Raw genomic sequence first — 23,258 nt, 5'->3', positions numbered from 1 at the left:
ATGGTGATGGACAGGTTGACAGACGAGAGCAGACAGGATTCCCTGTGGACTATGATGTTTGCAGATGACATTGTGATCTGAAGTGAGAGTAGGGAGCAGGTGGAGGAGACCCTGGAGAGATGGAGATATGCTCTGGAGAGAAGAGGAATGAAGGTCAGCAGGACTAAGACAGAATATATGTGTGTGTGAATGAGAGGGAGGATAGAGGAATGGTGAAGATGGAAGGAGTAGAGATGGTGAAGGTGGATGAGTTTAAATACTTGGGATCAATAGTTCAGAGTAATGGTGCATGTGGAAGAGGGTGAAGAAGAGAGTATAGGCAGGATGGAGTGGGTGGAGAAGAGTGTCAGGAGTGATTTGTGACAGACGAGTACCAGTAAGAGTGAAAGTGAAGGTCTACAAGAGGGTAGTGAGACCAGCTATGTTAAATGGGTTGGAGACAGTGGCACTGACAAAAAGGCAGGAGTTAGAGATGGATGTGGCAGAGTTAAAGATGTTAAAATTTGCACTGGGTGTGACGAGGGTGGACAGAATTAGGAATGAGTATATTAGCAGGTTGGAAGGTTTGGAGACAAAGCCAGAGAGGCAAGGGTACATTGGTTTGAACATTTGCTGAGGAGGGATGCTGAGTATATTGGGGAAAAAATGCTAAGGATGAAGCTACCAGGTAACAGGAAAAGAGGAAGGCCTAAGTTAAGGTTTATGGATGTGGTGAGAGAGGACATGCAGGTGGTTGGTGTGACAGAGCAAAATGCAGAGGACAGGAAGAAATGGAAACAGATGATCTGCTATGGCGACCCCTAAAGGGAACAGCCGAAAAAAGATGATGATGATGAATTGTATTAGTTTTCTGCAATGATTAAGAAATACAGTAAAACATAGAATGGAATGCTTGGCTCTCATATTACTAGAATAACAATTAGTTTTACAATCTTTTTTTATTTAAAATTGTGTGATATCAGGATGCCTGTGAAGGTACCGTTGACTTCATTTGTGTTTTGAATATTTCAAGTGGATTACCAGTCAAGTGCCAGACTTGTTTTTAGCTTCTCTTTTTCACATCCCACTTTTTATTATCATTCTCCTCTTTTTAAAGAATAACAAGATATGCTTTTTATTGCTGTAGCCAGGTATAAGAAAATAATCTACCCAGCAGCATGCAGTTATAATGAAGAAGTTAGAGCAGCAGTAACAGTACTCACCATAACAGTAAATCTTCACATAACTGAGATTTTACTGTTGGTAGTATAGCACCCTCAGTCCGCCCCACTAATAACAAATTGTGTACGTGTGTGTGTGTGTATGTGTGTCTATCTGTGACTTTGTGTGTGTGTGTGTGTGTGTGTGTGTGTGTGTGTGTGTGTGTGTGTGTGTGTGTCTATCTGTGCCTTTGTGTGTGTGTGTGTGTGTGTGTGTGTGTGTGTGTGTGTGTGTGTGTGTGTGTGTGTGTGTGTGTGTGTGTCTGTGAGTGTCTGTGTGTCTTTGCACATAGTTAACCTTATTAAGTCAATGCATTGTAGAATGAATACCAAAGCTATAAATCCTAAAATGAACTGCAGTACAAGACATTTTACTTATGGTATATACCAGAGTCCCAAATATTTGTCTGCCATTACTTTTACTGTTTCGCATTCATTTCAAGGAGAGTCAGTTAATAAACTTGTTTATTGAGTAAAGAATTATGCAATATACATAGTTTTTTTCATGAATGGCTTGTCTCATTGTGACATTCTGCTATTTTTCAGAGGTAAATTTCTGCCTTTTTATAGTGTTTGTGTGAGTATGGCTCTGTCTGTGTTCATAGGTTCATTGGTGTATATTAGGCTAATGAACACTAGGACATTTTTAAGCCAGGCCATACATCCTAAACTTCTCACAAGTTCTGGTACCATTGGTAAGAGTAAGCAGGGGCTTGAGAAGTGAAACGTTTACAAGCAGGAGTCTGGGGGATGAACCGATTACAAGTTGCCTGTTGCCATTAGAGACCAAACCTAGATGAATTTCCTGTTCCCCATCCAATTATCCAAATTACACTTGAACTGGTTTATGGAGGATCTCTGCATCACACAGATGGGTAGCCTGTTCCAGAGAAGGGGTAGCCTATGGGATACATTCCTGTCTCTCCAGCAGGTTCTGTTATATCACAGGCAATGTCTAATTCTTTAGGAAGGTTGATTCTGGTGCTGTTTGTTTTGAGAATATGCAGGAGTTCTATTAGGGTGGGGTCCGACAATGTTTTGTATACCAGGCATAGATCTTCTCTCAACAGTCTGTAGGAGACAGAATACAGGAATAGAGCTTTGAGGCAGTCGGTATAGGACTTGTTAGTTACACCTTGTACTCTTTGGTGAGGAATCTCTATGAATGTTTCAGTTGTTTGATGTGCCTGGTTAGGAATAGGTACATACCAATGGATAGGATAAGTTTGATGAATACTGAATACAGTGGAACAATGATCGCCTTGGTCCTAGATGCCATACATTTGTTTATAAGATCCACAACATAGAACGATTTTGTCATTACTGTGGACATGTGATGGTGAAAGGTTAGTTTACTATCTATGTGTATCCCTGAGTGTCTGACTACTGGGTTGAGTCAGAAGGGTGTGTTGTCAATATGATACCGGGGTGGATGACTTCTTGAAGGATGCTACTATGGATTACTTGTCTTTCTGTTCTAGTCCATGGTTTTCACACCAGTTATTTGTGGTGTCAGCCCTTCCTGGAGACAGTTAGTGTTGTTGGGAGATTCTATAACTGCTCTTAATTTGTGATCATCTGCAAATTTGATCATCCTGAGGTTGTTGGCATTAACCTTGACTTCAGTGAAACAGATGCCAAAAAGGAGTGGTCCTAGGACTGACTCTGAGGGACTCCAGTGGTGACTGGCCTCTTTGTAGGGTTGGACTCCCCTATTCTAACTTCCTGGTCCTGTCTGTGAGCTAGCTGGCTATCTACTGGATGACATAAGGGTTTACACCTAACATTTAAAAATTTTCAACTATGCCCAAGTGGAGTATTGTGTCAAAAGCCATGGCCAGATCAGAGTAGGCAGTGTGAACTATTTTTCCTCATCCATTATTTTGGTGACCTTATCAAAAATTCCACCAGAATGAGAAGGCATGATCTGCCCTTGAAAAAACCAGAGTAGATTGGGTCCCGTGTCTGGAGGTTTCCAATGTTATTACTGATCATTTTCCATACTAAGTCTTTCCATGGCTTTGCGTATAAGACTAGTGAGGCTTATGGGTCTGTAGTTTGCAGGTTTTGTAGATTCCAAGGTCTTTAGACTGTGTTAACAATGCCAATACCAATACAAAAAGCAGCTTTGAATAAATCTTCTTTAAATCTTCTTTAAAACTAAAGTTTTTATTAAAGTATAAAATCATAAAAATTCAGAATGCTTAATTTATCTTACAAGCATCCAGTCCCAATGTAATGAAACAATGTTTCTGTCGTGAGGTACAGATGGTAAAATAGATACAAAGTAGCGTATCTTGGTTTAACTTTAAATATGGCCTTTCAGGATTAACAAACCATTCGGTTCTTCCTAGGCGTCAGCAGTTCTTCAATTACAACAATGAAAATTCAGAGGACATTAGATTGAACGCTTTAGTTTAGATAGTCTTATGTGATACCATTCAGTTTAGCACAGTCTTTCGATGCTGCTAAATAGTTGAATGCTACTTTGACTTCTCTGTATAAGGCTTTACACCACTCACAGAAAAATTCTTTTAGGTAAAAAGGTAAATTTAGCGTAAACCATATAAATCCAAGAGATGCGTCCCAACACTCACACGATAAGCGCTTTTGGATAAACCTTCATCAGATCATAAAAACGGACTCCATTACTCTTTATTTAAAATAAATCTATGACCAATAACAGACTGGATCACTGACAATGCCTTTGATGACATCACCTGTACAGAGCCATATTAGGTCTTATGCCAAGCCTCTTCAATCATCCAATGGTGGGTCTTCTAGCCTTCAAAATTGGTTTTAAGGGAATAACATTGTTCAGCCCCGGAGGGCGATCTGCTAGCAAGTTAATGATTCATTTAGTTTCACATAGATCTGTTCTATTAACTAAGTCACCTTTCTTATTTCCCATATAGATTTTTTTCAATAACTTTAAATAAGAAACTATGAGTTGGATATCTAGATACATGTAACGCTAATGCATTATGCAAATCTTCTCTATGGATATCACTGAGATGTAGAATTATTCTTTTCTTAAATATTTGGTTAGTTTTACCAACATAAAATGATAAGCAATTTTTACAAGTTGCCAAATAAATTACATTCAGAGAAGTACATGTAGCTTTACAGTGAAAAGTAAAGTCTTTGCCCATATCCGGATGTTTAAATGGATTACTAGTATCAATATGTTCACATGCTGAACAGTTTCCACATCTAAAAGTGCCTTTGTGCCCTGCTAACTTGGGTTTAGAGAATCTATCTTTCATACATAGAAGCCTCTTGATGTTCTTTTTGTTCTTATAACAAAATTGTGGTTTATCTCCTACTATATTACGAAGTTTCACATCTTGAGTAAGAATCGGCCAATACTTATGTATGATATATTTGATCAATTTATTATCTGTACTATATGTAATCATTAGACGCATAGAGGATGCTCCTTGATTTTTCTTTTTTAAGTTAACTTCTGATCTATTTACTTGGTTTCTATGAAATATGTCCATTGCCAAATTCGTATCTCTCTCAGTATAACCACACTTATGTAGACATTCTTTCAGATCATCCGTTTCTTTTTGCAGATTTACATCTTGTGTGCATCTTTTTGAGATCCTAGTAAGTTCATTTTTCATTATATTATTCGTAACATGCTTGGGATGCGTGCTATTTTTGTGGAGATAATGGTTTCTTCAAGTTGGTTTCCTATACAGAGAGGTCTGAACTTGCCTTTCATGGTCAAATAGAATATTAATGTCCAAAAAATTAACAGAAATGCGTGAACATTGCCCTGTAAATTTCAAAAATATGGTTGTATCGTTAAGGTACTGTATAAACAACAAAAATTGATTTTAATCCCCTTCCCAAAGCAGGAACAGGTCATCCACAAAACAACCATAATATTTGACCTGAGCATACCATGGATTAGTAGTACTTAAGATGTAACACTTCTCCCAATCAGAAAGAACTATATTTGCATAACTATTGGCGCAGGGGGTGCCCATGGCAACACCCCAACACTGCCAATAGATGGTAGGTCCATAGATGAAGAAATCCATATTCAATATTATTTCTAAAAGGTAACAGATAAGGTTGACATTATTGTTATTAAATCCTTCTTGTCCAATAATTCGTCTCACTGCTTCAATCCCATATTCATTAGGTATTGAAGTAAATAAGCTTGTTACATCCATAGTGGTCAGTAGAAGATCTGTTCTATCTGAAAATGTATCCATAGTCAATCTAAACTTCTTCAAGAAATCATCTGTGTCTCTTAAGACACTAGATATATTAAGTAATACTCCTTTCAACTCTTTTTCTAAATACATAGACATATATTCAGTAACCCATCCTTGACCTGCCACAATGGGGCATAAGGGAGGGTCCATAAGGCTTTTGTGTATCTTAGGTAATCCACTTATAGATGGAACAGTGGGATGGGCAACATTAAGAAAGTTATACTGATCAATGCTTATGGCGCCTTCCATAAGCATATCATACAACTGATCTTGTACCTTTTTTATACTTTTTTCTAATTTGCAAGGATGTACTTCAGAGTATGTTTCCTTATCATTAAGCATCTCAAGCATTTTGTTCCTATACCATTCAGAAGAAAGAATGACAATAGTTCCTCCTTTATCCGCAGGTTTTAATATTATATGTTAAGTTGTCTATCTTGCCTTCATTCTTGCTGGATGGGTTCGGAGCCGAGAATCGGCTCTGACTCGGCCTTCTACTAAAGCTCGAGAGCTATTTACCGGCTTGAGGCCTCCCCATATCCCACAATGCTAGGCGTCAGATACCCAGATCTCGTTTGCCATTCAGCTACGAGGTTGCGATTTTACTGGCTCCAGGTCGTTTAAATCTTTTCTTGTGTTATTACCTTTAATTTTTTCATATACTGTCTTGTATTTAGAAATCCTTCCCTCCTAGTTTTAATTAGATTGTGTCCCCTTTTGATATCCCACTCAGAAACTCGTTTTTTTTTGTTAGAAATTTCTCCCCCCCCCCCCCACCCTTTAGGTTAGTGTTAGGCCTTGTTAGACAATTATTTTTTTTCTTGTATATATATATATATATATATATATATATATATATATATATATATATATATATTTGTTAGTAGTAAGGTAGTTGTGTGGCTGTAGTCTTATAGTTAGTTATCTAGTGCGTGTGTGTGTGTGTGTGTGTGTGTGTGAGTGTGTGTGTGTTGTGTTTAAGCACTAGTTACTTTTTTCCCTTTGGTATCCCATTTTTTAATATGTCTGAAGATACCAAGGTTTCAGGTTTCAAGAAGTGTGACTCGTGCTGTCAGAAGATGTCTCTGACAGATGGTCACACTTCTTGTGTTTATTGCTTGGGTCCCCTACACCTGCAGGACTCTTGCTCGGTCTGCCACGCCTTCAGCCTGAGAGTCCTGCAGGAGCGTAGGAACAAGCTCATTTTGAGAGGCTTATTTAAGCCAGAAGGATCCCCGGCTAAGCCTCCGTTGGGAAAATCCTTAAAGCCCGCCAAACCATTGGCTCCCTGTTCGGAGCCGTTGCCAAGTGAAGCTCCTGCCTCCTCATCGGTTCCAGCTGGAACTGACATCTCGAGACCTCAGTCGGCTCCGACCTTAGTGTCGGAACCTTCTCTGAGCGGAAAACACTCAAGGTCCCCATCTATAGAGTCTGTCCGTTCAGCTTCGAGGTCTCCATTGCTTCAGTCGGAGTGAAGCCATAGGTCCCACTCCTCTCGGCCTTCCAGCCTATCCAATCATGACTTGGAGAGGGTGGTCAGTAGGCTCCTAATGTTGCAGGCCCTGTCCAAAATTTTGACCAGCCCTTCTCAACAGACTGTGGCTACCCCTGTGTCTTCTGCAGTTCCTCCTCCGACTCTTCCACTGTGTTCAGAGCCGGAGCTCATTGGGGCTGAAATCATAGGCACATCAGAGTCGATACCACACCTTTTGGCTCCCTCATCGGCTCCGGTCTCTTTGTTGGTTCCATCCTTGGAGGGGATCCGGGTGCCAAGACTCCCTTGTCGGCTCTGAGGGGACGAGTGGCATTGGACCCTTGTCCGACCCCGTTCTCCCTCTCAGGCCCTCAGCACACGTGAGCTCGTCCCTGACATCAGCCTTGGAGCCATCCCTCTTGGTGTCGGGAGGGGTTCACATCTCTTTGGAGTGGAGACCCTCTTCTCTGCCTGATAGGGGCGCCTTCGAGGTCATGAGGAGTGTACCAACTCCTGTGTCGGCTTCATGATCGGCCCCTTTGGCTCCTCCCCCATGGTGCTTGCATTGGTCTATGTCCACCCTCCTGACGCCAAGCGTGGAGAACAGGCGCTCCAGGTCGCCCCAATGGGTGTGTCTTCCTCTTCCGAAGCCTCCCCTGATCATTCAGAGGAGCCCCCTCGGAAGAGAAAATGTAAGAGGAAACATGTTGACTCCCCCGAGTCAGTCACGTCTGATACCGACTTGGAGGATTCGGAAGGATCCCCAAGGTCCCCCTCTGAGGATGTCTCCTTTTCAGACATCCTTGAGATCCTTAGGCAGAGGGGGAACTGGACTACCCTTAACCCTTTCGAGGATGAGTTGGTGTACCTGGACGTGTTTGGTTCTCACCCTTCCACCTCCTGGGTGTCTCCACCTTTTGAAAAAAGACACAATTCCTCCACTCCTTCACCAGTCAAGCATACAATATACAAATGGAGAACACCAACAGCTGCAAGTTGAATTTTTTAATTCTGGTACCTCGGCCTTCGCCTTCTCCTGGAATACATTTTACATAACACTCCACCCATTTTTATACAAATTTTTTAATTAAATTATTGATGCACCATCCCCCAATTAAACAATTAAATTCACTATATGCTCTCTTTTTACTTATTATTTTAATGAAACAAATTTGGCATTTGTTCCTTAATCAAAACTGTGCAACATATTAGCTGGAGAATAAATAACATTCAATTCATGAATACTTATTTTTAAATAATGTATACATAAATATGAATACTATTATAAAAATATATACATATTATTCATTTGATATGACCCTTACTAGCAGTCCCTTTTCCTAAATATTGGGAAATATTGGGAAATATATGGAAAAATTACATGGAAAAAGTACATTACACTTCCATATTCATTCCATTAGGAAACATAGTTTTTAAATTAAGAATGAACCTTGACTCCATCAAAAGTAATTTCTCACGAAAAAGAGCCTCATTACCATATACATTGGGTCTACCTAAAACACTGAAAACAAAACCATCTGGAACCCCCCCCATGATTATCGAAAAAATGTTTTCCCACTGGGCTCTCTAACCTCTTATGCCTTATATCTCCTAGGTGTTCCAAAATCCTTAATTTAACCCTTCTGGTGGTTTGTCCTATGTACCAAATTTGTCTCTCACAGCCACATCCTATGATATACACAACCCCTGTAGAGTTGCAATCATAAAATTCAGTGGCATTGTATTTAACCCCATTAATTTTGGAACCATCCAAGTTCCTAACCCACTTACACACCTTACATTTTCCGCACATGAATGTTCCCTTTCTGTCATCTTCACCCACTCTACCATTTTTTCTAAAATTCAAGATTTCCCTGAGATTAAAATATCTCTTGTATGAAAAGGTCACCCTTGACGGAAAAAGTTTTCCTATCTTCTCATCTTCATAAATGATTGGCCAAAATCTATCCACTAATCCCTTCAACATTTGAGAAAAATGGGAAAATCTGGTTACAAAGAATATTTTTTCATTTGAATCCTTGATCCCACCACGATTTTCATCATAAATTTCAAAATTTCCAGAGTGCCCTATCCCCCTAAATCTAACCCTATTACCGGACCTTTTGGTAAGACCCAACTCATTCTCCACCCTTCTTCTAGCTTTTTTTACACTCACAACAGAGTATCCTCTCTCTATCAACTTTCCTTCAACCTTATTAAATTCCTTAGGAATCAGATTTTTCTCTGAAATATGCCTACCTATTCTTTTGAACTCACCAAATGGCAAAGAACTTATCAAAGAGTCACTGTGCATGCTAGAGGCGTGAAGAAAATTTTCAGCTGCAGTCTTCTTATAATAAGGTTTGTACTGAATTTTATCACCATGGTTCACATAAATTTCTACATCCAAGTAATGGATACTTCTGCCCCCTATGGTGTAAGTGAAATCCAAACCCCAATTATTTTGCTTCATTTCCGAAACAAAGTTTTCGAATTCCTGAGGTACACCACTGCACAAAAATAAAAGGTCATCAATAAACCTCATATATTTGACAACCTTGCTTTTGTAAAAAAGAGAGGGATAAATATAACTGTTTTCAAAATGGGCCATGAATAAAATAGCATATGAGGATTCAAATGAAAAAATATTCTTTGTAACCAGATTTTCCCATTTTTCTCAAATGTTGAAGGGATTAGTGGATAGATTTTGGCCAATCATTTATGAAGATGAGAAGATAGGAAAACTTTTTCCGTCAAGGGTGACCTTTTCATACAAGAGATATTTTAATCTCAGGGAAATCTTGAATTTTAGAAAAAATGGTAGAGTGGGTGAAGATGACAGAAAGGGAACATTCAGGTGCGGAAAATGTAAGGTGTGTAAGTGGGTTAGGAACTTGGATGGTTCCAAAATTAATGGGGTTAAATACAATGCCACTGAATTTTATGATTGCAACTCTACAGGGGTTGTGTATATCATAGGATGTGGCTGTGAGAGACAAATTTGGTACATAGGACAAACCACCAGAAGGGTTAAATTAAGGATTTTGGAACACCTAGGAGATATAAGGCATAAGAGGTTAGAGAGTCCAGTGGGAAAACATTTTTTCGATAATCATGGGGGGGTTCCAGATGGTTTTGTTTTCAGTGTTTTAGGTAGACCCAATGTATATGGTAATGAGGCTCTTTTTCGTGAGAAATTACTTTTGATGGAGTCAAGGTTCATTCTTAATTTAAAAAACTGTTTCCTAATGGAATGAATATGGAAGTGTAATGTACTTTTTCCATGTACTTTTTCCATGTAATTTTTCCATATATTTCCCAATATTTTCCAATATTTAGGAAAAGGGACTGCTAGTAAGGGTCATATCAAATGAATAATATGTATATATTTTTTATAATAGTATTCATATTTATGTATACATTATTTAAAAATAAGTATTCATGAATTGAATGTTATTTATTCTCCAGCTAATATGTTGCACAGTTTTGATTAAGGAACAAATGCCAAATTTGTTTCATTAAAATAATAAGTAAAAAGAGAGCATATAGTGAATTTAATTGTTTAATTGGGGGATGGTGCATCAATAATTTAATTAAAAAATTTGTATAAAAATGGGTGGAGTGTTATGTAAAATGTATTCCAGGAGAAGGCGAAGGCCGAGGTACCAGAATTAAAAAATTCAACTTGCAGCTGTTGGTGTTCTCCATTTGTATATTGTATGTCTCCACCTTTTGACCTGCTCATGGAAGTGGTGGCTCGGAAGGCATGGACAGCCCTGGACACAGTGGAACCAACCCCCCGCAGGCCCACTAAGTTCATCACAGCCCCATCTGACAAACAGTTTCTGACAAAAGGGGGTCCCTGTTGATGCCATGGTGGTGGCAGCAGCCACTAAGAAGGAGTTGGTTGACCCTTCGGTACCTGTCCACCCACCTAATAAAGAATCTAGGACAATGGACAGGTACGGGAAACGGATGTTTTCTTCAGTGACCTTTTCCATGCGGTCGCTGAATTATCTGTGCCATTTCACCCACCTTCAAAGGGATCTTCTCAAGGAACTGGGTGATACCTTTCAGGATCCATCAGCTGCGGGGTCTCGGGATAAGATTAACTCCCAGCTGGTGACCCTTAACTCTATAGTCAACTCCTCCATGAGGCTCATTTCTTATGCAGCCGATGGGGCGAGTAGGGCCACAGGTACAGGCGTGGCTTTGAGGAGACATGCCTGGATGCAGTTATGTAACTTTGCTGACCCCTTTAAGGCGTCAGTCACCAATACCCCCCTCAATGGTTCGGCTTTGTTTAGACCACAGGTGAAGGATACCCTTACCAGGTGTGAGCAGGAAGGCAAGACTCTCTCTGCCGTGAGAGTCAATTTTTCTACTCCCTCTAGACCATACCCTAAAGGTCAGAAGAGTGGAAAAATGTGGTTTTGGAAACCCCAGGGAGTCATGCCTGACACACGTGGCGAGTTTCCCTCCAGTAATAGATGCCACCCAATGGGCAGAGGGGGTTCACAAAATCAGGGTAGCAAAGAATCCTTCTCTGACAAACCCTTTCAGCACCCCTGAGGGGCTGCCCAACTGTCCACCTTCGGAGGTAGTCGGGAGAAGATTGTCACTGTACCCAGAAGCCTGGCGAATCCTCACACAAGACAAATGGGTACGGCCTATCATATCCGAGGGTTACAAAACCCCCTTTGTCCACACCCCTACAGAAACAAACAGGTCCCTTCCAGATGTTCCACCCAGTCTAAGGGAACAAGCAGTACTAGAAATTTCAAAACTGCTAAAAAAAAGGGCCATCCAGCCAGTCCCAGCAGACCAACAAGGATCTGGGATTTACTCCAAGTTCATTTTGGTACCAAAAAAGACAGGGGACTGGAGACTCATTTTGGATCTCAGCAGGTTAAACAAATCTGTTCAAAGAATGAAGTTCCGGATGGTCACGCGTCAGTCCATTCTACCCTTTTTGGGTCAGGACAATTGGATGTGCTCCATAGACCTTCAGGATGCGTACTACCATATCAAAATAGACAGGCACTCCAGAAAATTTCTCCGCTTCTGGCTGGGAGCCAGTCACTATCAATTCAGAGCCCTACCCTTTGGTCTCACCACAGCCCCCAGGGTGTTCACCAAATGCATGGCAGTGGATGTTAAGTTGTCAATCTCGCCTTCATTCTTGCTTGAGATCTTGATGGGTTCAGAGCCGATCCTCGGCTCCGACTCGGCACTTTGCTAAGCTCGAGAATCACTTTTACCAGCTCGAGGCAGCCCCATATCCCATGATGCAAGGTGGTAAGTACCCAGATCTCGTTTGCCGCTTCGCTGATGAGGTCCTCCTTTAGCCAGCTCCTGGTAAGTGTTTTATATTAAACAGTCTTTAGCCCCTTTTCACCTTTAAACTTTATATCTAACATTTTTAGTTTAGATTAAGCCCTTTTTTGACTAAAATTACCCTTCCTCCTTAATTTTTTTAGTCAGGCCTTCTCCCCTCCCATCCCCCCCCGCCCCTGTCAGGGTGTGTGTGTGTGTGAGAGGTTAGTTTCTCTAATTTTTTAGATAACTTTGTTATCTTTTTGGGACTGTGTTGTGTGTTTTTTAGTACAACTATGTCCAAAGAAAGGGTCTCAGGCTTCAAGAAGTGTGACTCGTGCTGTCAGAAGATGTCTCTGACAGATGGTCACACTTCTTGTTTATATTGCCTGGGACCTCTCCACCTGCAGGACTCCTGTGCGATTTGTCATTCCTTTAGCCAGAGAGTCCTGCAGGAGAGAAGGAATAAATTGATTTTAAGGGGTCTTCTTAAACTGGAGGGCTCTCCGGCTAAGTCGGCTCCGAGCAAGACTTCAAAGTCTTCCAAGGCCCAGGCTACTGTGTCCAAGCCTACGGCCTTGGTTCCGACTCCTTCTGAGTTGAGATCTGCTCCGGCTGGAGCCGATCCTGGTTTGCAAAAACCTTCGGCACTGATGGCTATCAGTGCCGATACTGGTTCAGTCACATCGGTGTTGGCTCCGACTGGCTCCGACCACCATGTGGCTCAGGCTTTGGTGTTGGCGCCGACCAGCTCCGACACCGTTACTTTTATGTCTGTATCGGCTTCGAGACTTTCTGTCGGTGCCGAAAAGTCCTCGGCTCCGACTGTATCTATGGTTTCGTCGGCTCCGATGGTTCCTTCGAGGAAGAGGTCCAGGTCCCCTTCCTTGGAACCGATACTCTCGGCTCCGGCCTCACCTCTCCTCTCGGAACGGAGCCATCGGAGCCGATCATCTAGGTCATCCAGGCTTTCAGACCATGATTTAGAGAGGGTGGTCAGTAGATTATTGAAATCACAGGCACTGGCCCAGATGCTACATAGTCCGTCTCAACAGATGACTATTAGTCCACACCCTCTTGTAGTTCCTCCTTCGACTCTACCTCAGAGTTTGGAGCTGGAGTCTTCGGGGATAGTTTCTGCTATGGCTGAGGGGTGGATACCTCCCCCTTCTGCACCCTCGGCATCTACTCTTATCTCCTCTTCAAGACCTTCCTTAGAGGGATTCGGTGGTCGGGCTTCCCTGGTCTCCTTCGAGGGGGTGAGTGGCATTGGACCCTTGTCCAAACCCGCTCTTCCCCTTGGAGCCTCAGCCTTGGTGAGCTCGGCTCCGACATCTGCCTCGGAGCCTTCCCTCTCGGTGGGCCCTGGAGTTCCGGTTTCTTCGGAACGGGTTCTCTCGGACCTCCCTGGGAGGGGGGCCTTCGAGGTGATGAAGAGTGTGCTGGCCACTGGGCTCAGCCAGCAGTCTATTCCCTTAGCTCCTCCCTCTACAGTGCCTGTCGATATCTCTGCCATCTCTCTTGCTCCCGGACCCAGAGATCCACCGCCTCAGGTTTCCCCACTGGGAATAACCCCCTCTTCCGAGGATTCTCCTGATCAGTCAGGAGATCCTCCGCGCAAGAGGACTTGTAAGAGGAAACACCTAGACTCCCCTGAGTCTATCACTTCAGATACCGACTTAGATGAGTCGGAGGGATCCCCAAGATCCCCCTCTGAGGATGTCTCCTTTTCAGACATCCTAGAACTCCTAAAACAGAGGGGAAACTGGCCCTCCACAAATCCCTCTGAGGATGAGTCGGTATACCTGGAGGCATTTGGATCTCGGCCCTCCACCTCCTGGGTATCTCCACCTTTCGACCCCCTTATGGAGGTTATTGCTCGAAAGGCTTGGGCTGCTCCTGACTCTGTAGAGCCAGTTCCTAGGAGGCCGTCTAAATTTATTACTGCCCCTTCCGATAAGCAATTCCTTACGAAAGGTGTCCCTGCTGATGCCATGGTGGTGGCGGCTGCCACTAAGAAGGAACTTGCAGATCCTTCCGTACCTGTCCATCCTCCTAATAAGGATTCTAGGACCATGGATAGGTATGGTAAGCGGATGTTCTCTTCAGCGACCTTTGCTATGCGCACGCTGAACTACTTATGTCACTTCACCAGACTCCAAAGGGACATCCTTAAGGAACTAGGTGAAGTAGTACAGGATCCCACAGCTGCAGGGGCTCAAGAAAAAATTGCTTCCCAGCTAGGAATCCTTAATTCTATTGCTAACTCCTCCATGCGACTGATATCATATGCAGCAGATGGAGCGAGTAGAGCCGCAGGTACAGGGGTGGCTCTTAGGACGCCAAGCCTGGATGCGGCTCTGTAATTTTGCAGATCCCTTTAAGGCATCCTTCACAAATTCTCCCTTTGATGGGTCAGCTTTGTTTGGCCCTCAAGTGAAGGATACATTGACCAGGTGTGAGCAGGACGGCAAGACTCTTTCTGCCGTAGGGTCCGTTTTCCACCCCTTCTAGACCTTACCCTAAAGGACAGAAGGGTGGAAAGATGTGGTTCCGCAAATCCCAAGGAGTCACGCCGTATACACGTGGTCAGTTTACCCCTAGAGGCAGAGGGGGTAATAATAACAGACGCCGCTCTAGAGGCAGAGGGGGTCCACAGAACCAGGGAAGCAGAGAGCCTCTCTCTGACAAGCCCTTTCAGCATCCCTGAGATGTTGCCCGACTGTCCATCCTTGGAGGCAGTCGGGGGAAGACTATCACTGTACCCAGAAGCCTGGCGTTCCCTCACTCAAGACAGATGGGTACAGTCGATCATATCTGAGGGTTACAAAATTCCTTTCGAGGAAAGTCCCTTCGCTCACTCAAATTCCCTTCCAGATGTACCACCCGGTCTAAGGGAAGTTGCAGAGTTAGAAGTATTAAAACTTCTACAAAAAAGAGCCATTCAGCCAGTTACAGCAGACCATTCAGAGCCCGGAATCTACTCAAGATTCTTTTTGGTCCCCAAAAAGACGGGAGACTGGAGACCAATATTGGATCTCAGCAGACTCAACAAGTCCGTGAGAAAGACAAGATTCCGAATGGTCACACTTCAGTCAATTCTGCCCTTCCTAGAGAAGGACAACTGGATGTGCTCAATAGATCTTCAGGATGCGTACTATCACATAAAAATTCACAGACACTCCAGAAGATTTCTCCGCTTTCGGCTGGGGTCCAGTCATTTCCAATTCAGAGCCCTGCCCTTTGGTCTCACTACAGCCCCCAGAGTGTTCACCAAATGTATGGCAGTGGTCACGGCTCACCTGAGACGTCAAGGATTCCAGGTGTTTCCATATCTCGACGACTGGCTCCTTTCAGCCACCACCAGGCATCAACTTCTTCAAGCCAGGGATTACACAATAAATCTTTGCACTCAATTGGGAATCTCGATAAACTACGAAAAATCCTCCTTATTGCCCTGCCAGTCTATTACTTTCATAGGCGCAAACTTAGACACTGTTCGGATGTCAGCAACTCTCACAGACCAAAGAATATCAGATATACAAAGTCATGTGAGGATCATCTTAGCCAGCAAAAAAGTACAAGCCAGAATGGTTCTAAAGGTGTTGGGCCTCATGGCTGCAACCATTACCCTTCTTCCCCTGGCCCGCTTCTACATGCGCCTGCTTCAGTGGATGTTGTTCACTCAGTGGTCTTACCAACAACTTCCAATGCGTCACCAAATACTGGTGACACAGATTTGCAGGAATCATCTTTCATGGAGGATTACTTCTCCCCAGATTCACCAAGGCAGACCCTTTGTATCCCCGGCCCCGGTAGCCACTGTCACTACGGACGCCTCCCTGATCGGGTGGGGGGGTCATTGTCAGGGCAGGATGGTTCATGGGACGTGGCAACCGTTCGAATACCACCTGCACATAAATGTCCTAGAGATGAGAGCAGTGCTTTTAACGTTGCAAGCCCTCAACGACTTTCTTCCCTTGGGAACAATTGCAGTTCACACAGACAACATGTCTGTAGTATGGTATATCAACAAACAGGGCGGAACCAAATCCTACCCCTTGTGTCGAGAAGCTCTCAGACTTTGGCAATGGGCGATCTCCTCTCATCGGTTTCTGGTAGCAATGCATATCCCTGGGAAAACCAACATTTTAGCGGACAGATTGAGCAGAGCTATTCTCATGCCTCATGAGTGGTCTTTCAAACAATCTATAGTGGAGGAGATTTTTCTAGAATGGGGCCGCCCATGTTGCGATCTTTTTGCTACTCCCCAAAACAGCAAATACCCAGACTTCTTTTCTCTCTTCCCACTGCCAGGCCATCCCCCCAGAGACACTCTAACCCAGGATTGGCCCCAGGGACTTCTTTATGCTTTTCCTCCTTTTCCACTAATTCCACAAGTACTCCAGAAAGCCACCGTTTTGAGAGCCAAAATTATTTTCATTGCTCCCTATTGGCCTCGACAAATTTGGTTTCCGTTCCTCCATCGTCACCTTTTGGTGCAGCCGTGGCATCTGGACCCAGTACCAGACCTTCTGATTCACCAATCGGGTCAGCTGCACCGGTCTATCCCTTCTCTCAACCTCACAGCATGGTTGCTCCACTTCCTTCCTTAGCCAGGCTTCCTATGATCTCTAATCCTGTTAGGGATATCATAGTGGCTTCACTAAAATCCTCTACTAGAAGGATTTATACCAGCAAATGGAAACGCTTTTCTTATTGGGCAAAAGCTAGAAATATTGATCCCTTTACTGCTCCAGTTCAAGCAGTTTTGGATTTCTTAGCGGAAATCTTTCACGCGGGCTCTTCTTCTTCCACAGTCAAAGTTCAGTTAGCTGCTATCTCGAACTTTCATGTCGGGTTCGCAGATCACAACATCATGTCCCACAGGCTTTGTAGAGCCTTCTTAAAAGGAATCTTTCTCCTGAAACCTCCAGTCAGGAGTCCTCCTCCTCAATGGGACCTAAATTTAGTGCTGACATCCTTGATTCTTCCTCCCTTCGAGCCAGCTGTTTCATGTTCCCTGAAATTTCTTTCATGGAAAACACTCTTCCTGGTTGCTATTACCTCAGCTAGGAGAGTGTCTGAACTTCATGCTCTCTCTGTTCGTCCCCCTTATTTGGTCTTCCACAAAGACAGAGTATCCTTGAGAACTAATCCGACCTTTCTGCCTAAGGTCGCCTCAAAGAGTAATTTGAATCAGTCTATTGACCTTCCTGTATTTTTCCCAAACTACTCAAACAGATCGGAACAAAAACTACATTATCTTGATGTTCACCGCCAACTCAGATATTATTTGGACAGAACAAAACAATTCAGGAAATCCGATCAGCTCTTTATTTCTTATGCTGATAACAAAAAAGGCCTTCCCATCTCTAAAGTGACCTTATCTAGATGGCTTTCTTCTGTCATCTCTGAAATCTATCAGCTCAGGGGAAAACAGCTGTGCTCGAAACCTAAAGCGCATTCAACCAGAAGCTTAGCCACTTCCATAGCTTTTCAGGCTAGACTTCCATTAGACACTATTTGTGCAGCAGCCACTTGGGCCACTCCTCATACCTTTGTTTCTCATTACAAATTGGATTTGGCCTCCAGGGACAGAGCCAGTTTTGGCTCTACAGTTCTCAAGAGTCTGTTCCATTGAGCTACCCAGGATAGAGGTGCTAGGGACGCGGTCCCATCAAGCAAGAATCAAGGCGAGATTGACAACTTAACATTGAGAAGTTATGTACCTACCATAACGTTCCATGTTAGTTGTCTTCTCTCGCCTTCTTTCTTGCGACCCTCCCTCCTTCCCCCTGGCCTGGACAGACCTTTTCTCCCTACATAGAAGAGTGCTTTTTAAGACCATACAGTTCTGGTCTTCCTAACCCATCCTTCAGGTTTTTCTCTGCCTTCTTTCTTCCTTTGGGAAGTTTTTTTTTTTTTTCATGCTAGGTGTTATTGCCTATAGAAAACAAACGAGATCTGGGTACTTACCGCCTTGCATCATGGGATATGGGGCTACCTCGAGCTGGTAAAAGTGACTCTCGAGCTTAGCAAAGTGCCGAGTCGGAGCCGAGGATCTGCTCCGAACCCATCAAGATCTCAAGCAAGAAAGAAGGCGAGAGAAGACAACTAACATGGAACGTTATGGTAGGTACATAACTTCTCATTATGGCTCACCTGAGATGGTAAGGATTCCAGGTGTTTCCATATCTAGACGACTGGCTCCTAACTGCTTCCACCAGGCATCAGCTACTGTGAGCCAGAGATTATACCATCCAAACTTGCTGCGAGCTAGGTATCTCTATAAACTTTGAAAAATCTGCATTGTCGCCTTGTCAATCTATAACCTTTATAGGCGCAAGATTAAATATAAAAGAGCTGTTGGCAAAACTTCCTTTAGTAAGAGTATCAGACATTCTCCGACATGTCCAGACCTTACTACAGAGCAAGAGAATTCGGGCCAGATTTGTACTGAAAACCTTGGATCTCATGGCAGCAGCAATCACATTACTTCTCCTGGCTCGTTTTCACATGCGGATCCTTCAGTGGATGCTTTTTACCCAATGGTTGTTTCAGCAGCTTCTGATGTCTCACAATGTAGTAATCACCCAGTCGTGCAAAGACCACCTTTCTTGGTGGATGGTCTCCTCTCAAGTACTTCAAGGGAGACCATTTGTTCTTCCTCCTCCTGTTGCCACGGTGACAACGCATGCCTCCCTGATCGGGTGGGGGGGGTGGCATTTTCAGGACAGGACTGTCCAGGGCACTTGGCAACCTCTAGAGTACCACCTGCACATAAACGTCTTGGAGATGAGAGCGGTACTTTTAGCATTGCAAGCTCTTCAGGACTTTCTACCCACTGGGACTATTGCAATACAGACGGACAATATGTCTGTAGTGTGGTACATCAACAAGCAGGGTGGAACCAGGTCCTATCCCTTAAGTCGAGAAGCACTCAGACTTTGGCAGTGGGCAATCTCCTCTCAACAGTTTCTGATAGCAATGCACATCCCCGGGAAGTCCAACATCATAGCGGACAAGCTAAGCAGAGCTATTCTCATGCCTCACGAGTGGTCTCTCAATCAGTCAGTAGCGGACAAAATTTTCCACAGATGGGGTCAACCTTGCTGCAACCTTTTCGCAACTCCTCTCAACAGCAAGTGCGATGACTTCTTCATTCTTTTCCCCCACCCCGGCCACTCCCCCAGAGATGCTCTAGTTCACGATTGGCCACGGGGTCTTCTGTATGCATTCCCACCTTTTCCCTTAATTCCGAAACTAATTCAGAAAGCGACCACATTGGGAGCCAGGATGATCCTCATTGCCCCTTACTGGCCTCGACAAATTTGGTTCCCATTCCTGCATCGTCACCTGGTGGAGCAGCCTTGGAATCTGGACCCAGTACCAGACCTCTTGGTCCATCAGTCGGGCGGGCTGCACCAATCCCTTCAGTCTCTCAACCTTACAGCTTGGTTGCTCCACTTCCAACCTTAGCCAGGCTTCCACATATTTCTCAGCCAGTGCGTGAAATCATCCTTTCTTCACAGAAATCTACTACCAGGAAGACTTATGCTAGTAAGTGGAAACGTTTCTCTTTCTGGGTAGAGGCTAGAAATATAGATCCCTTTACAGCCCCTGTCCATCATGTTCTAGATTTTTTTGGCAGAACTTTTTTGAGCAGGTTCCTCATCTGCCACCATTAGGGTCCAGTTGGCTGCTATCACTAATTTCCACGCTGGCCTGTCAGAAACCAGCATCATGTCCCACAAACTTTGTAAAGCCTTTCTTAAAGGGACTGTTTTACTTAGGCCCCCCCCCGGTTAAAGATCCCCTGCCTCCGTGGGATTTAAACCTGATATTAACTTCCTTGATTCTACCTCCTTTTGAACCAGCAGCCTCCTGTTCCTTAAAATTACTCTCCTGGAAGACTCCCTTCTTAGTAGCCATCACCTCAGCTAGAAGAGTGTCGGAGCTTCAAGCCCTCTGTATTTGTCCTCCTTATCTTGTTTTCCACAAGGATAGAGTTTCACTCAGGACTAATCCTTCCTTTCTACCCAAAATACCTTCTGAGACAAACCTGAATCAGGCTATTGATCTTCCTGTCTTTTTTCCTAACTATTCGAACAGACCTGAACAAAAGTTTCACCAATTGGACATTCACAGGCAATTACGTTTTTATTTGGATAGGACTAAACAAACAAGAACATCGGACCAACTCTTCCTATCCTATGCTGAGGGCAAGCAGGGCCTGCCAGTTTCTAAAGTAACCGTATCCAGGTGGCTAGCCTCTATTATTACTTTGATTTATCAACTCAGACATGAGGAACTCCCCACAAAACCAAAAGCTCATTCCACCAGAGCATTAGCTACGTCGGTAGCTTTTCAAGCAAGACTACCAATGGAATCTATTTGTGCTGCAGCCACATGGGCCACTCCTCATACCTTCATTTCACATTATAAGTTGGATATGGCATCCAGGAGTCGAGCTAATTTTGGTTCCACTGTGCTCAAGAGTCTGTTCTGATGAGCCACACAGGACTAAGGTGCTAGGGATGCTGTCCCATCCAGCAAGAATGAAGGCGAGATAGACAACTTAACATTAAGAAGTTATGTACCTATCATAACGTTCCATGTTAGTTGTCTTCTTCTCGCCTTCTTTCTTGCGTCCCACCCTCCATCCCCCTAGCCTGGACAGACCAAGAAGAATCCCTTTTGAGGCCTTCTTCCTCTAGTTGACCTTTTTGTAGGTTACATCCTCCTCTGCCTTTAGCACTGTAGGTAACCCTTGTAGTTTGGACAGGTGTCTCCAAAAAAATTATTTTTTCGATGGTGTTAGTTCTGCCAAACGAGATCTGGGTATATGACGCCTAGCATTGTGGGATATGGGGAGGCCTTGAGCCGGTAAATAGCTTTCGAGCTTTAGTAGAAGGCTGAGTCAGCTCCGAACCCATCCAGCAAGAAAGAAGGCGAGAAGAAGACAACTAACATGGAACGTTATGGTAGGTACATAACTTCTTATTCTTCATTATGCTGCAGATTAAACAAGGCTTGTCTCTCTTGTGTAGTTAAATTATGGTAATGTTTAGTATCTTTCCCTGTTCTTATTTGTTCAACCTCATCATTACACATGCGAGTGAATAAGTCCACTGCTGGATGATTTATGTGGACAACAAATATACTAGGTTTCTTAAGTGTTTTGTTCTCCGATTTTCTGTTCCCATATATACTTCGTAGAGTCACATTTCTTGCAAAATACTTCAAATCCAGTACAAATTCACTCAAGTCTGATTTCAGAGAGGGGAAAAATGTAAGCCCTTTCTCTAATATGCTAATTTAGTCCAGCTTCAAAGAATAATCAGATAAATTCACAACTAGAGAGTGTTGATTCAATTCATGGTTTTCTTTCTTTTCCTGTCCTAATTCATAGCCCTTGGGTTTCTGTAATGATTTTGTTTGAGAAAAACTGGTAGATGTTGATTCAATGGGGCATGAAATGCTCCTTTCTTTGGAAGAGTGCCTATATCCACGGGTTTATCTGCATTGACCACTAAAGTAGTAATAAGAGTCTCTATCACTTGTATAGAGTCACTATTAGTGGAAGTAGTTGGTATACCTTCCATAACTACAGGTGTCCTATTCTGAGTTATTACACCTTGATTATCTTTTATACTAGCTCTTTTATCTACAGATCTTAATGGGCGAGTCTCAGATCTCCTTTCCTCTCTAGGCCATTCAAAGATTCGACCATTCTTAAAATCCGCGATATCCCTTGATAACTTCTTAATCTTCTGTTCTTTGAGTCTTGCTTCATACATGTTGAGATTAAATTGCAGTGTCTCTAGTTTTGTAATTTGAGTATTGGTTAACTCATATTTCTCTAGTTCTGATTGTTTATCTTGAATGAAAGCTGCTGCTTTCTCTTCTTCTGGTTTGAAAAACTCTATTAGCAAACACATATAGCGAAAACTAGTCTCTAGGTTTATCGCTTGCCATCTTGCTAGTAGTTCTGGATATTGATTCCCATAACTGGCATACATTTAATTCTCATTCCTCTCAGAATGACTTGGTTGTGCATACTGGCTTCCATGTGATAACACTGCCATGTCAGCCTTTTGAGACGATATGCAGTATTCTCCACTTCGTTTATAATGGCATCACAAGTAACATCATCTGTGGTATCAATCAGATCACTTTCATTTAAATTTTCAAAATTCACCTGTAACAGGGGGTTAACTGCTCCTCCTACAGACTCTGTCCCCATACTCGATGACATAAACAAAAGTGCAGTCTTCATTTTATCAGTTCCCGTCTTCTCATTTACATTAGAATTATCTGCCATGTATAGTGAGTATATACCAAACAAAGAACAATACAAATAAATGTATTACTCACTATTAAAGTAGCGACAAGTACAAAAATTGAAAGCTATGTATATCAAGCCGCTACTCCATGGCTAAGCTGTTTGATGTGTTAACAATGCCAACACCAATACAAAAAGCAGCTTTGAATAAATCTTCTTTAAATCTTCTTTAAAACTAAAGTTTTTAGTAAAGTATAAAATCATAAAAATTCAGCATGCTTAATTTATCTTACAAGCATCCAGTCCCAATATAATGAAACAATGTTTCTGTCCTGAGGTATAGATGGTAAAATAGATACAAAGTAGCGTATCTTGGTTTAACTTTAATTATGGCCTTTCAGAATTAGCAAACCAATCAGTTCTTCCTAGGCATCAGCAGTTCTTCAATTAAAACAATGTAAATTCAGAGGATATTAGATTGACTGCCTTAGTTTAGATAGTCTTACATTATACCATTCAGTTTAGCACAGTCCTTCGACACTGCTAAATAGTTGAACGCTACTTTGACTTCTCTGTATAAGGCTTTACACCACTCACAGAAAAAATTATTTTTAGGTAAAAAGATAAATTTAGCGTAAACCATATAAATCCAAGAGATGCGTCCCAACACTCGCATGATAAGCGCTTTCGGATAAACCTTCATCAGATCATAAAAACGGGACTCCATTACACTTTATTTAAAATAAATC

Source organism: Protopterus annectens, chromosome 2.part1, assembly GCF_019279795.1.
Source record: "Protopterus annectens isolate FY-2018-M chromosome 2.part1, PAN1.0, whole genome shotgun sequence".
Classification (NCBI taxonomy): domain Eukaryota; kingdom Metazoa; phylum Chordata; order Ceratodontiformes; family Protopteridae; genus Protopterus; species Protopterus annectens.
This window is presented reverse-complemented; position numbering follows the sequence as displayed.